We start from the raw sequence: 13,752 nt of genomic DNA, 5'->3' as shown, positions 1-13,752 counted from the left end.
AGTCCCAGAGTATAAAAGACTCAAGCCTAAGAGTCTCCATTTATCACTTGTCTGATAGAAGTCCCATTCTAACCAAAGAATTATGGCAGATTTAGGTTTTCCTGGTGTATTAGCTCAGACCTCATACCTAACGTTTGAAAAGTTTGGATATGTCCTATACTAGTGTGTACTTATCCTGACGAATGGCTCTAGGTCTCTTTGGTAAAGGACTAAAGAAAGTTTACTGCATGTATATGTAGTGGGATTGTAGAGTCCTCCTGTTCAATCAATGGACACTGGGTTTATGAATGCCTTAGATCTGGGAACTGGATGAAGAGCCTGCTTTTCCATTGTGGTTGCTGATGTCAGCCTTTACCACCTGATTACATACACATGCTAATTGATAATTAATGTCTCTTGTCTCTAGGAACACTTTAATTTCTTAGCCACCACAATAGATCTCTGAAGGTTAAGAATCAAGGCACCCTGGTTGTCACCATGGCCTTGCTGTTTGTGGTAGTAATTATGTCCCCCTTGCCTCTAATGTTTAAGTGCTTCCAACCTGAGTTCTGCCATTCTAGGGATCTCATGTTGCCTATTGATATTAGGGAGTCCATGTCATTGGCAGCATCTTTCATCTTCAACCCAGCTTACAAGGGATGTCCACCACCAATGTGTGCAATGATGCCTGCTTCTCTTCACTAGTGCATCTGTTGCTGTGTTAGTAAAAGGAGTATATTCTGTGTCCTCCCATAACATACTCAGATAGTGGGTTCTCAGGCCAGATATGATAAATCCATTTTAGTATTCTTGCTTCTCTGAGCTACCTTTTCTTCAACACTGTGGGAGGAAGTTCCGGTGTCTCCACTTCATATTCTGTACACCATCATCAGGATCAGGCTTCAAGGAGCCACTCCAGCAAACTATTAGGACTAGCTCCAGTTGTTTTTGTGAAAACTTAAATTCTGAGTCATAAGTATACCCATGCCAATGAATCAAATCCCATTCAACTCTATATTCTTCTGGACAAACAGTTGCAGTATGCACTCGATTCTGGATTCTGACAGTACATATTAGTAAACTCCTACACACCTTACACTTGCCTGTCAAGACTGTATGTCAGCTGTGAAGCACTGCCTCTCAGCTTCAAGCCCACTATACTATACTCTGCTGCAGCTGGGATTCTGCAAACCAATTTCTCCTTTGCCAGCTGAAACCCTGCCAGTATCTGTCAATGAATGGTGTCGACTAGGAGGCTGGAGGAAGAAAAGGGGACTTGTTTCTTTCTATTGCTTCCTATCCTTTGTTTTAGTTTCCCGTTCCTGTCCTCTTATATTCCTATTCCTAATCCTAATCCTAACATTAACCCTGGCAGCAGTAGTTGACTCTAGTAGCAACATTTGATTATAGTTTGCAGTTTTTCCACCATTCATAGAACCAACCTTAGCACACTTCATTCCCCTCTGAGACCCCAGCACCAGCCAATGAGTGTTCACTCAGAGGTCTGGATCCCATTCCCATAGGACCCCTTTTCTGAGCTCAGGAACTGCACTGCATGCAGAGCAGCATCCCCTCCACAGACATCTGAGTTTCAGGTCCACAAAGCCCCTCCTCCAAATTTATAAGTTTTAATAATTTTCACCTGTTCCCTTTGCTTCCCTGACATAGAAGTGCTAGCTGCTTTCCACAATTGCCACCTCCTTGATTCCCTTTTTACCTGCCTTGTTTTCCCTTTTTGCCTGCCTCGTTTACCAGTACCTGGCTAACAGTTCTTTATATTCAATTCTGTTTATTAAAATAACTGGTATAGTTTTTGTCTCCTGGTTGGCACCTAGTTAACACAGGATGCTCTTACATCTGACTTTAATTATTGGCCTTGAGGCAATAAAGGGTGTTGAGGGAGGGTTGTGGGCAGAACAAATGTCATCTTGTGAAGTGTATGTTTCAAGTGAAACAGTTACTCTGTTTCCAGGCAGGGAGAAGTTAGTCTACTCTGGCAAGGGGGAAAGGTCTGCTTCTACCAATTAAGGAGGACTCAGAGTATTTGGAGGTTCACAAGTTTTAGGTTTATCCACCCAAATGTTTCTATCCCAGGTCTCACGGTCCCACCCTTTTCTCATAGGAGCCCTGACTTCGACACAGAATGTCCAAAATCCACTCTTCTCCTATGAAGCTCTTCAAAGGCCTGTAAATAATCAGATCCTGAGCCTAATTTTCAGATGGGTCTGCCCCACAGTTCCTGGAAATAAGAGACTCCTTTAAAGTTGCCATGGGAGTTGTCAACCATTTGGAGAATTTGCTAAGTTAGAATTAGATTGCCATGAGCCTATCATTTTCTTTTAGTAAGGTCTTCAGTGCTGTCAGAAGAGTCATTGTACTCTGCAATCTTTATAATTAACATTGTTCTCATATAACCCTGCCACTTTATCTTTCATTGTCTTGCTGTCCACCTGCCCCTCATCTAAATTAACCAGAGCTAAAAGCTTAAGAAATTGCAAAGCCACTGCCTGCCAGAAGTTATTATCAACCTACTTATTTTCAGCAATAGGTTCATATTATTTTAGAAGAGTGAAAAATCCAATGTCAGTGTTCCATTTCCAAGTGTTTGTTACCTAAAACTACATCTGATACTAATTGTCATAGCCAGGTCTCTTCAGAAAGCAGACCTGAGGTCAGGCCCTGCTTGTCTTCTGTGCCTGTAAGTTAAGGGTGGTGTGTTGCTGTTGGTGCAGACAAAGAGATAGGAGGCAGTGAGGGCAATCTGAGAAGGCACACAAATATGTATCCAATACAAATATAAATTTCCACAACTGATGCAAGAAGACATAGAAAAATCTAACAGATCTAGAACCACTAAAGAAATTAAACCAGTCATTTAAAATCTTTCCTGAAGGAATAAACCAAGTCCAGATAGTTTTCTAGGTGAGTCCTTCTAAACTTTCAGGTCACATATAATTCCAAACATATATAAACTCTTATAGAAAATAAACAAAATGAGATATTTCCAAGCTCATTTTGGGAAGCTAATATACAGCATACCAAAGTCAGCGGAGGAAAATATGTGAAAGATAAATTATGATCCCATACTCACTCATGAACATGGTCATAAACATTGTTATCAAAGTTTTATAAATCCAAATCCAGCATGTATAAAAAGACATTACATAACAACTAATGTAATGTCTTTCAGGAATATAAAATTAAATGTCAGGAATATGAAATATTCCTTTCAGGAATATAAAATTAAATGTCAGAAAATCTATCAATGTAATTTACCACGTTAATCATTTTTTAAAGAGAAGAATCAGGCTGGGCACAGTGGCTCACACCTGTAATCCCAGCACTTTGGGAGGCCGAGGTAGGTGGATCACCTGAGGTCAAGAGTTTGAGACCAGCCTGGCCAACATGGTGAACCCTGCCTCTACTAAAATTCCATAATTAGCTGGGCATGGTGGCGTGCACCTATAATCTCAGCTACTCAGGAGGCTGAGGCAGGAAAATCGCTTGAACCTGGGAGGCGGAGGTTGCAGTGAGCCGAGATCACACCATTGCACTCCAACCTGGCTGACAAGAGCAAAACTCAGTCTCAAAAAACAAAACAAAAAAAAGAGAGAGAGAAGAATCACATGACGATATCAATGCACAAAAAGCATTACTGAAATTTTACATTCATTTATGATAATTACTTTTTAACAAAGTCAAAATAGAAAGGAAATTTTTAACCTGATAAACTTACAGAAAATACTGTGCTCAATGGTAAATATGTTCAAATCATCTCTTTAAAAAAAGAATAATGCAAGAATACCTGCAGGACCACTCTGTGTGCACTACACAATCCCAGGAAGCACCGTTTACATCAGAGACATTATATATTTGAAATATGTATGACAATTTCATACCAGATAGAAGTATCTTTTTCCAATTTGCACAGAGGCTTTATGTGATGTAGTAGTGGCCCTGGAGACTAACTTTGTTTCAATTAAAAACTGACCAAAGGTCCCGGTCTTTGCAAAAAGGTCATTAATATTAATAGAACTAATAAATATGAGGATTGTAGAGGAAGAAACAAAAATCATATATATATTTGCAGGTAATACATGATGATAAAAATGAAACTCAAAAACACACAGAGTCAGTCAAATGATTATAAGGAATAAGAGAGGTCAGCAAGCTGTTGGATAAATATGCAAAATCAATTACAAGTTGATAATGATTGTAATTGACAAAAAAATAGATAATGTAATTTTAAGGAAGACATCATTACAAGTAAGTATAAGCATTATTATGATACTTATAAGACTATAAAGTGCCAAAGAGCAGGGTATGGGGGCATGTGCTTATAGTCACCACTACTTGGGAAAGGCTAAGGCAGGAGGATCATTTGAGGCCAGAAGTTTGAAGCTGCACTCCAGCCTAGGCAACAGAGTAAGACCCCATCTCTCTCTCTCTCTCTCTAAATGAAAACAAAAAAAAGGAATATAAAGTGCCAAAGAATAAATCTAACAAAATATGGAAAACATTTAAAAACTTTACTGAACGATAGTAACAACAGCAAATGCAGAGACTTATTATGTCCATGGATCAAGACTTGACATTATAATTTGGAAACTGATTTATACATTTAATGTGACTCCTATCAAAATCCCAACAATTTTTTTCATGATACATACTATGCTGATTCTAAAATGTACATGGAAAAATGAGAGTCCAAGAATAGCCCCTACAATTCTAAAGAAGGAGCTTAAAATGGGAGAACCTAGCCGGGTGTGGTGGCTCACACCTGTAATCCTAGCACTTTGGGAGGCCAAGGTAGGCGATCGTCTGAGCTCAGGAGTTCGAGACCACAATGGGCAACACTGCGAAACCCCATCTCTAGTAAAAGTCCAAAAAAATTAGCTGGGCATGGTGGCATACACCTTTAGTCCCAGCTACTTGGGAGGCTGAGGCACCAGAATTGCCTGGGCCTGGGAGGCAGAGGTTGCAGTGAGCTGAGGTTGTACCACTGCACTCCAGCCTGGGCAATAGAGTGAGACACTGTCTCAAAAACAAACAAACAAAAAAACCCAAAAACCAAAAAACCCAAATGGGAGAACTTGCCTTGCTGGATATTAAGCTTTAATAATTAAGTGTGGTTTTGACAAGGGGTTATAACAGTAGTTCTCAAGAGAGGGTGATTCCCCCACCCCAAGGGAACATTTGGTAATTTGGGGTTGTCAGAATTGGAGGGGAAGGAGGGGATGCTACTGGCATCTATTGGGTAGAGGTCAGGGATGCTGCTAAACATCCTACAGTATACACAACAGCCCTCCACAACAGAATTCTCCCATCCAAAATGTCAGTAGTGGCAAGGTTGAGAAATCCTAGGGGTAGAGGGATAGACCAGTGAAAAACTAATTTAAAAACAGAAAATATGACCTGGGAGTGGGCTTATCCAGCAGGAAACAGATGGGATACTCATACTGAGTATTAAGGACAGTTTATTCAATAAACGGGCCACTATAAAAGTGAGAACAGAGTGTAGGGAAAACAAAGCCCTTGGGGGCTGGTAACAGGAACCGCAACAGGAGAGGGACTATTTACTGAAACTCAGAGATACAGAGCACTACATGCAGATGGCCAGTTGGCAAGAGCTGGGCCCTTAAGTCAAGGGATACAACCAGCTTGCAGCAACCTTGCAAGAAGAGAGCTAAGGGCATACATACCTTGCTTCACTCATCTTCTACCTTTTGATCACCTGTCAATGCTCCCATGGTCAAACCCAATGGGAACCTGTGGGCAAATAAGCTATTAATGTAGTTCATACTGATTAGCCTCCCAGGACACAGAGGCTAAAGAGGGGTGGAGAGCAGATCTGGAGACGCAAATAGGATCTTTCCAGTCGGAATGGAAGGATTTCATACATAAAACCCCTAAAGAGCAGATCACCAAGGAAAAGATTGATACATTCAATATTCATCAAATTTACCATAAGGAGAGTGAAAAGATGAACCGCAAGCTGGTTTCACATATAATATTTGTTTCACATATAAATGACTAAGGATTAGTTTCAAGAATGTCTAACAAAATCCTCTCAATCAGTAAGAAAAAGATAAATAACCCACTAGAAAAGAAAAAAAAGGTAAATGACATGAATAAGCATTTCTTAGAACAGGAAACACAAATGGCCAATAAACATATAAAGAGATGTTCAACCTTGTTAGTAGTCAGGAAAATGCAAAATTAAACCACAATGAGATAACATTTCACACCCACCAGACTGGCAGAAATTAAAAAGTCAGACATTACAATTCTTGCCCAGGATGTAAAGTAAAAGGAATTCTTACACATTGTCCACAAGAGTAAAATGGTACTTTTGAAATGCAGTTCCTAGTAAAAAATTGAACGTGTACGTACCCTATGACCCCGAATTTCAACCTAGTGCATATTCTAGAGAAATTCTTGCCCATGAACATCATCAGAGATAAACAACCACAATTATAGCAGAACTGTTTTCTTAAACTTATTTTAGAAAGATTTTTAGGTTTACAGAAAAATGGTGAAGATAGTACAGAAAGTTCCCAAGTACTCCATATCCAATTTTCCCTATTCTTAACTTTTTTTTTTTTTTTTTAGATGGAGTCTCCCTCTGTCACCCAGGCTAGAGTGCAGTGGCACGATCTCAGCTCACTGCAACCTCTGCCTCCTGGGTTCAGGCAATTCTCTTGCCTCAGCCTAGCTGGGATTACAGGCACCCACTACCGCGCCCTGCTAATTTTTGTATTTTCATTTTTTACTAGAGATGGGGTTTCACCATCTTGGCCAGGCTGGTCTCGAACTCCTGACCTCGTGATCCACCCACCTCGGCCTCCCAAAGTGCTAGGATTACAGGCGTGAGCCACAGCACCCAGCCCTTAACATCTTGCATTAGTTTGCTATACATGTCACATTAATGAATCAATATGGATACATTATTATTAACTAAAGTCCGTATCTTATTCAGATTTCTTTAGTTTTACTTACTGTCTTTTTGCAGCATGTTCTTAACAACTAAAACTTTTAAAATCCACAAAACGGGCCAGGAGCGTTGGTTCACGCCTGTAATTCCAGAACTCTAGGAGGCCGAAGTGGGCAGATTACCTGAGATCAGGAGTTCAGCCAGCCTGGCCAACATGGTGAAACCCCATCTCTACTAAAAAAAAAAAAAAAAATTAGCCAGGCATGGCGTAATTCCAGTTACTCGGGAGGCTGAGGCAGGAGAATCATTTGAATACAGGAGGCAGAGGTTGCAGTGAGCCGAGACGGCGCAATTGCACTCCAGCCTGGGCAACAAGAATGAAACTCTGTCTCATTAAAAAAAAAAAAAAAAAAAAAAATCCCCAAAATGTCCATCAGTAATAAAATAGATAAATTATGGCTTACTCATTTAAAGAATTATGGTAAAGTAAATACAGTAAATAAATAACCTACAGGTATGTATATCAACATGGATGAGTCTGAAAACATTTTGTTGAGCAGTAAAAGCAAATCTTAAATAAATATATCCAGCATGATTCCCTTTATAAAAAGGACAAAAATAGGAAAAATGAAATCATATATAATTAGAGGATATTTACATATATAATAAAACAAGAATAGCAAATAAATGATTAACAACAAAAAAAAAATAAGGATAATGGTTCCCTTTGGTGGGGAGGGACATGGATGCTCTGGGAGGGACACCTTCATGGGGGAAGGGAATGTTCTCTTCAGTTGGGTGGTGGGCACATGGGTTTTTGTTATGTTTTAAACTATACATTATAATAATTTTTTTGTGTGTATTATACGTACAAGATTATATGTGAGATTATAATTTTTTTGTATGTACGATGTTTCATAATATAAATTTTAAAGGCTCTGATCCCTGCTCTTTTCTTTCCCCTTGAAAGCATATTGCCTAATTAGTCCTCATCCTCCAACATTCTGGCTTAAGGGAAAAGGTGACACTTTAGAGTCAGAGCAAACAGGAACCCCAGCCCTCTGTGCCCCAACCAAAGAAATGTGATTATGTCTCTTATCATCTTCTTCAACCCCCACTATACATCATGATGCTTCCTGTTTCTCAGAAGCTGAAAAAGGTGCTGACATAATGTAATGAGTAGAATAGAGGCCGTATACACGGATCCACCCAGAGCCATGGGTGTCACCCGAGGGGCAGGCTGGACTCTCAGCTGTGGTTGGGAACATAGGTCAAATCTCTGCCTCTAGGTGGGAAATGACTCCAAGTTTGAAGATTCATGGAGCAGGGTGACTCTTGCTGTTAAGAGTGAGAGGCCCACCATCATAAGCCCCAAGAGATGCCTTCTGCAACAGCGAAAGGCCACCTCTTGGCAGATCCCTTTATGCGGGTACAGCTGGACTGGGCACTGGGCTCCAGCTGGGGCCTGGGAAACTGCCATACTGGCACCCCCTATTCCTCCACAGTCATCCCTCACTTGTCTGTTCATTTGGTTGTTTATTCATTCACTCAGCAAACACTCACACAGCAGCAATGTGCCAGGCACTGTTCTAAGTATTGGCAACGCAGCAGGGAGCAGGACGTAGCCCTGCTCTAGCAGCATCGTACCCAGTAGGAGGGTCAGACAACAAACAAATAAAACAACTATAAATTGTGGTAAGTGCTTTCAGTGAAAGTAGAGGTAAAATAACCCAGTGTTAAGATGCTAAAGTCAGGCTATCTGGGCTTAAGTTCTGCCTCTACTGCTACCTGCCATTGGGCAAGTTAATTAACCTTTCTAGGAGTCAGTTTTCCTTTCTATAGATTGAAAGTGATCATCAAACCTACTGAATAGAATTGATTGAAGATTTATTCTTTCCAAAAAAATTTATGGAGCATCACAATGTGCCAGGCACTAAGGATTAATAGTAAAGGTGACAGACAAGGTCCTGCCCTCCAGGAACACACATGATCGTGGAGGAAGAGTCACTGGACAAGCAAAGGCCATTTACGATGTGATAAGGGCTAGGGACTAACATGATCAAGGGAGATTCAGGAAGTGCCAGGGGTAGAGGGCCACTTTATATGCCTGACAAGGTGACATTTGAGAGCTAAATGATGAAAAGGAGCCAACTATGTGAAAGCCTGGGGGCTGGGGACAGCTAAACAGAGGGACAGCAAGTGTGAAAGCGTAGTAGCAGGAATGAAGTTGGTGTGGTTGAAGAACAGCAGGACGACAGATGGCAGGAGCACATTAGCAGGGAGGTAGGAGATGAGGCCAGGGAGGGAAGAGACAGCACATGCAGACTCATGCAGGCCAGAGAAAGGACTTTGCATTTTATTCTAGTAATGGGAAGTCCCTGAGGGTTTAAAGCAGAGGAGGGTCATTATCTGACTTATGTATTTTTTTTTTTTTTGAGACAGACTCTCACTCTGTCATCCAGGCTGGAGTGCAGCGGCACCATCACAGCTCACTGCGGCGTCAACCTCCTGGGCTTAGGCGATCCTCCCATCTCAGTCTCCTGCATAGCTGGCACTATAGGCACGTGCCACCATGCCAGGCTAATTTTTGTATTTTTTTTGTAGAGATTGGATTTCTCCATGTTTCCTAGGCTGGCCTCAAACTTCTGGTTCAAGCTATATGTCTACCTTGGCCTCCCAAAGTGCTGGGATTACAGGTGTGTGCCACCGCACCCGGCAACTTACATTCTTAAAAGATCTCTAGCTTTTGTGTGGGCACAGATGAGGTTGTCATGTTCGATCAGGGAAACAACTTAGGATGCTATTGCTCCCTGGTGAGTGGCATGGTTATACAGGGTGAATGGTGCAGAATGGGCTGGAGGAGAAGGCAGAATCCTACAGTGCAGGGCATTGTAGTGGGCATCTGATCGCTCTCTTCTGCCACCTCCATGCAGCTGCTTCTCTCTCCTCAGAATCCAGACCCAAATTCTACCTTCTGCTGGGAAAGTCTTTCTTCCCCATTTTTTGTTTGCAGGTGGCGGGGGCTCCCTGGACCTGGGATTCCTGCCTTCTTCCTCCTAACTTGCTGTCTCACGGCCCTAGACCCCTCTCGTGTAACACAGACATCAGTCAGGCTCTCGTGGGCTCCTAAGACCTGGACGACAGGCTCGAGCTCCCATTTGCTCACATGCAAGTGGAAAGCTTTTGCCAGGGTGTTTGCAAGTTCCCAGGGGCTTGTGCATGACTAGCACTGACTCTCTCCTGATATAGCATGGTTAGCTCTGTGTGTGGCTCATCAGGACGTTCAACAAGTAATGCCCCTGTTCTGCACCCCCAGAAGGCAGCCCTTTCCACTGAATCCCAGTCACACAGCCAAGCTGACCACTCACCCGGATCTGCCTGTGGCAGGAGCAACTTCAAAGTGAGCGCTAGTGCTCCTATTCTTTGAAGTCCTGTGGTCACCCTGCAGTGGTAGAGCTTCCTCTTCTTCACCCCGTTTCCATTCTCTCTGCAGCCTTGTGCCATCTTGCCAGTTTCCCCTCTCTCTTCACCCAATTGCAGTTTATTTCTAATACGCAGAGCAATTTCTGTAGCCCTTTTGTAACAGTTCATTGCTCACCCACGGACCCAAGATCTCAGCTTCCTACCTCCCTCTAGTGGCTGATGCAGGTATTCCCAAAAAAAAGTCCTAGAGCAGGATCCTGGCTGGCCACACGGCTGTCCAGTGCCGCCCCTGCCCACAAGGTTCTAAGAGGTTAAGGTGCTCCACATATCAGAAAAGGAAAGGAAACCTGTCTGACACAGAAGCCTGGGCTGAAGGAGGTTACGCTCTGTGTACTGTCCCAGGGCAGAGGCGGTTTTCTGGGTCGTCTGCATGTCCCAACACCGGCCTCTGGTGGCCAGCAGATGTTAATTCCAAAACCTTTCTGTCCCCACCTCAAAGGTGAAGCGCCCGCGCTCTAGCCTTCCCATCTGGGTCCTCCAAGACCCCACACTGGGCGCACAGGGCACAGGGAGGAGCCAAGCCCTCTGCTTCAGTTCTGCCTTCTGCGCAGGAGCCCTTCGACTTCTGGGAGTTGACTCCAGCTCACCCAACAAGGAGAGAGGGCAGGTGGGAGGCACTCTGAGCTCAGAAGGCCTACAGGAGCTGGAGAACACCCATCCTCCACTTCTATTCCTTCTCCAGACCACTCCACACCTCGCAGCTTCTTGCTCCTCACCCTCGCATTTGGCCCAGTGGGCAGCAAAAACAAGCCAGGGTGACTGGCTAAGCTGGGGCCAAGCTCACTGACAGAATTGGAATTGTGTCAAAACACCACTTTTATGTCCTCTTCCTTCAGGCCTGCATCAGTGTGAGCTCTGCAGAGAAAGGGGCCTGTCTTACTCAACCCTCAGATCCCAGCACGCTGCTGTCCTATGGAGGCATCCATGCATCTCAGCGGCAGAATGAATGAATGGAGGGAGGAATGAATGTAATGAATCCTGCTCCCGCAGGGCAGAATGCTATGGCCCTTTCCCTCCCTTCCTCCCTCCGTCCCTTTCTCCTTCCTTCCTTCCTTCCTTCCTTGTTTCTTTCTTTCTTTCTTTCTTTCTTTCTTTCTTTCTTTCTTTCTTTCTTTCTTTCTTTCTTTCTTTCTTTCTTTCTTTCTTTCTTTCTTCTCCTTCCTTCCTTCCCTCCCTCCCTCCTTTCTTTCTTTCTTTCTTTCTTTTTTCCCTTCCTTCCTTTCTTTCTCTCTCCCTTCCTTCCTTCCTTCCTTCCTTCCTTCCTTCCTTCCTTCCTTCCTTCCTTCCTTCCTTCCTTCCTTCCTTCCTTCCTCCCTTCCTTTCTTTCTCTCTTTCTTTCCTTCTTTCTTTCTTTCTTTCAAGGGTCTTGTTCTGTTGCCCAGGCTGGTGTGCAGTGGCACAATATTGGCTCACTGCAACCTCTGCCTCCCAGGTTGAAGCGATTCTCCTGCCTCAGCCTCCTGAGTAGCTAGGATTACAGGTGCGTGCCACCATGCCTGGCTAATTTTTGTATTTTTAGTAGAGACGGGGTTTCGCCATGTTGGCTAGGCTGGTCTCAAACCCCTGATTAGCCTGCCTCGGCCTCCCAAAGTGCTGGGGTTACAGGTGTCAGCCGCCACGCCTGGCCAGTCTGCCTTCATTGACCTGGAATAATTATTTTGAGACGCATCCATGTTGTTGCATATAACAAAACTTTATTCTGGCCGGGCGCGGTGGCTCAAGCCTGTAATCCCAGCACTTTGGGAGGCCGAGACGGGCNCGGTGGCTCAAGCCTGTAATCCCAGCACTTTGGGAGGCCGAGACGGGCGGATCACGAGGTCAGGAGATCGAGACCATCCTGGCTAACACGGTGAAACCCCGTCTCTATTAAGAAATACAAAAAACTAGCCGGGTGAGGTGGCGGGCGCCTGTAGTCCCAGCTACCCGGGAGGCTGAGGCCGGAGAATGGCGTGAACCCGGGAGGCGGAGCTTGCAGTGAGCTGAGATCCGGCCACTGCACTCCAGCCTGGGTGACAGAGCGAGACTCCGTCTCAAAAAAAAAAAAATAAATAAATAAATAAAAAATAAAAAAAAATTAGCCGGGCGAGGTGGCGGGCGCCTGTAGTCCCAGCTACTCGGGAGGCTGAGGCAGGAGAATGGCGGGAACCCGGGAGGCGGAGCTTGCAGTGAGCTGAGATCCGGCCACTGCACTCCAGCCCGGGCGACAGAGAGAGACTCCGTCTCAAAAAAAAAACAAAAAAAACACAAAACTTTATTCCTTATTTGGTTTATTATATTTTTAACATACAGTAAAAATAACATCCTTTGGTGAACAGTTCTACAAATGTTAACTCATGTATAGATTTGTGTAACCACCACAATCAGGATACCAGACAGTTGCATTAACCCAAAAAACTCTCTCATTCTATCCCTTTGTAGTCCTAGCTCCCTCTACCCAGTACCCCGACAACCACTGAACTGTTTTCCACAAATATAGTTTTGTTTTCTCAGCAATATCATATTAATGAGACTGACATTTTTACTCATCATGACTTGGGAAGTCTTCCAAATTGTGTGTTTGCTCCTTTTTTGCTGAGTAGTATTCCATTGCATGGATGTATTACAAATTGTTTTTCCATTGGTTGAATGATACTTGGGTTGCTTCCAGTATTTGATGATTAGGAATAGAGCTGCTATAAACATTCGTATATAGGTATTTGTGTGATCATATATTTTTATTTCTCTAAAATAAATACCTGGAGTAGAATTGCTGGATCACATAGTAAGTGTATTTTTATAAGAAACTGCCAAATTTTTTTCCAACGTAACTGCCAGCCTGGTGCGGTGGCTCACACCTGTAATCCCAGCACTTTGGGTGGCCAAGGCAGGCAGGTGGATCACCACTTTAAGCTCAAGAGTTCAAGACGAGCCTGGGCAACATGGCGAAACCCCGTCTCTACAAAAAAATACAAAAATTAGCCAGGCATGGTGGTTCATGACTGTGGTCCCAGCTACTCAGGATGCTAAGGCTGGAGGATCCTTTGAGCCTGGGAAGTGGCAGTTGCAGTGAGCCAAGATCAGCCTGGGTGAGTTAGACTCTATCTCAAAAAAAAAGTGACTGCCATTTTGCATTTCCATCTGTAACGCATGAGAGTTCCAGTTGGTCCATAACCTTGGCCTTGCCAGTATTTTTTATTTTAACCGTTCTAATAGATGTGTAGTGGTATCTCATCATAGTTTTAATTTGCATTTGCCTAACAGCTAATAATGTTGAAACATTTGCATTTAATGTAATGGTTGATATATTATGGCTTAAGTCTGCCAGTTTATTTTTTGTTTTCTTTTGTTTTCTCATTTCTAATTGCTTTTTCCTGCCT

This window comes from Theropithecus gelada, chromosome 6 (assembly GCF_003255815.1).
Source record: "Theropithecus gelada isolate Dixy chromosome 6, Tgel_1.0, whole genome shotgun sequence".
In the NCBI taxonomy this organism is placed as follows: domain Eukaryota; kingdom Metazoa; phylum Chordata; class Mammalia; order Primates; family Cercopithecidae; genus Theropithecus; species Theropithecus gelada.
The sequence above is the reverse complement of the archived record's forward strand: the minus strand, read 5'-3'. Positions refer to the sequence as shown.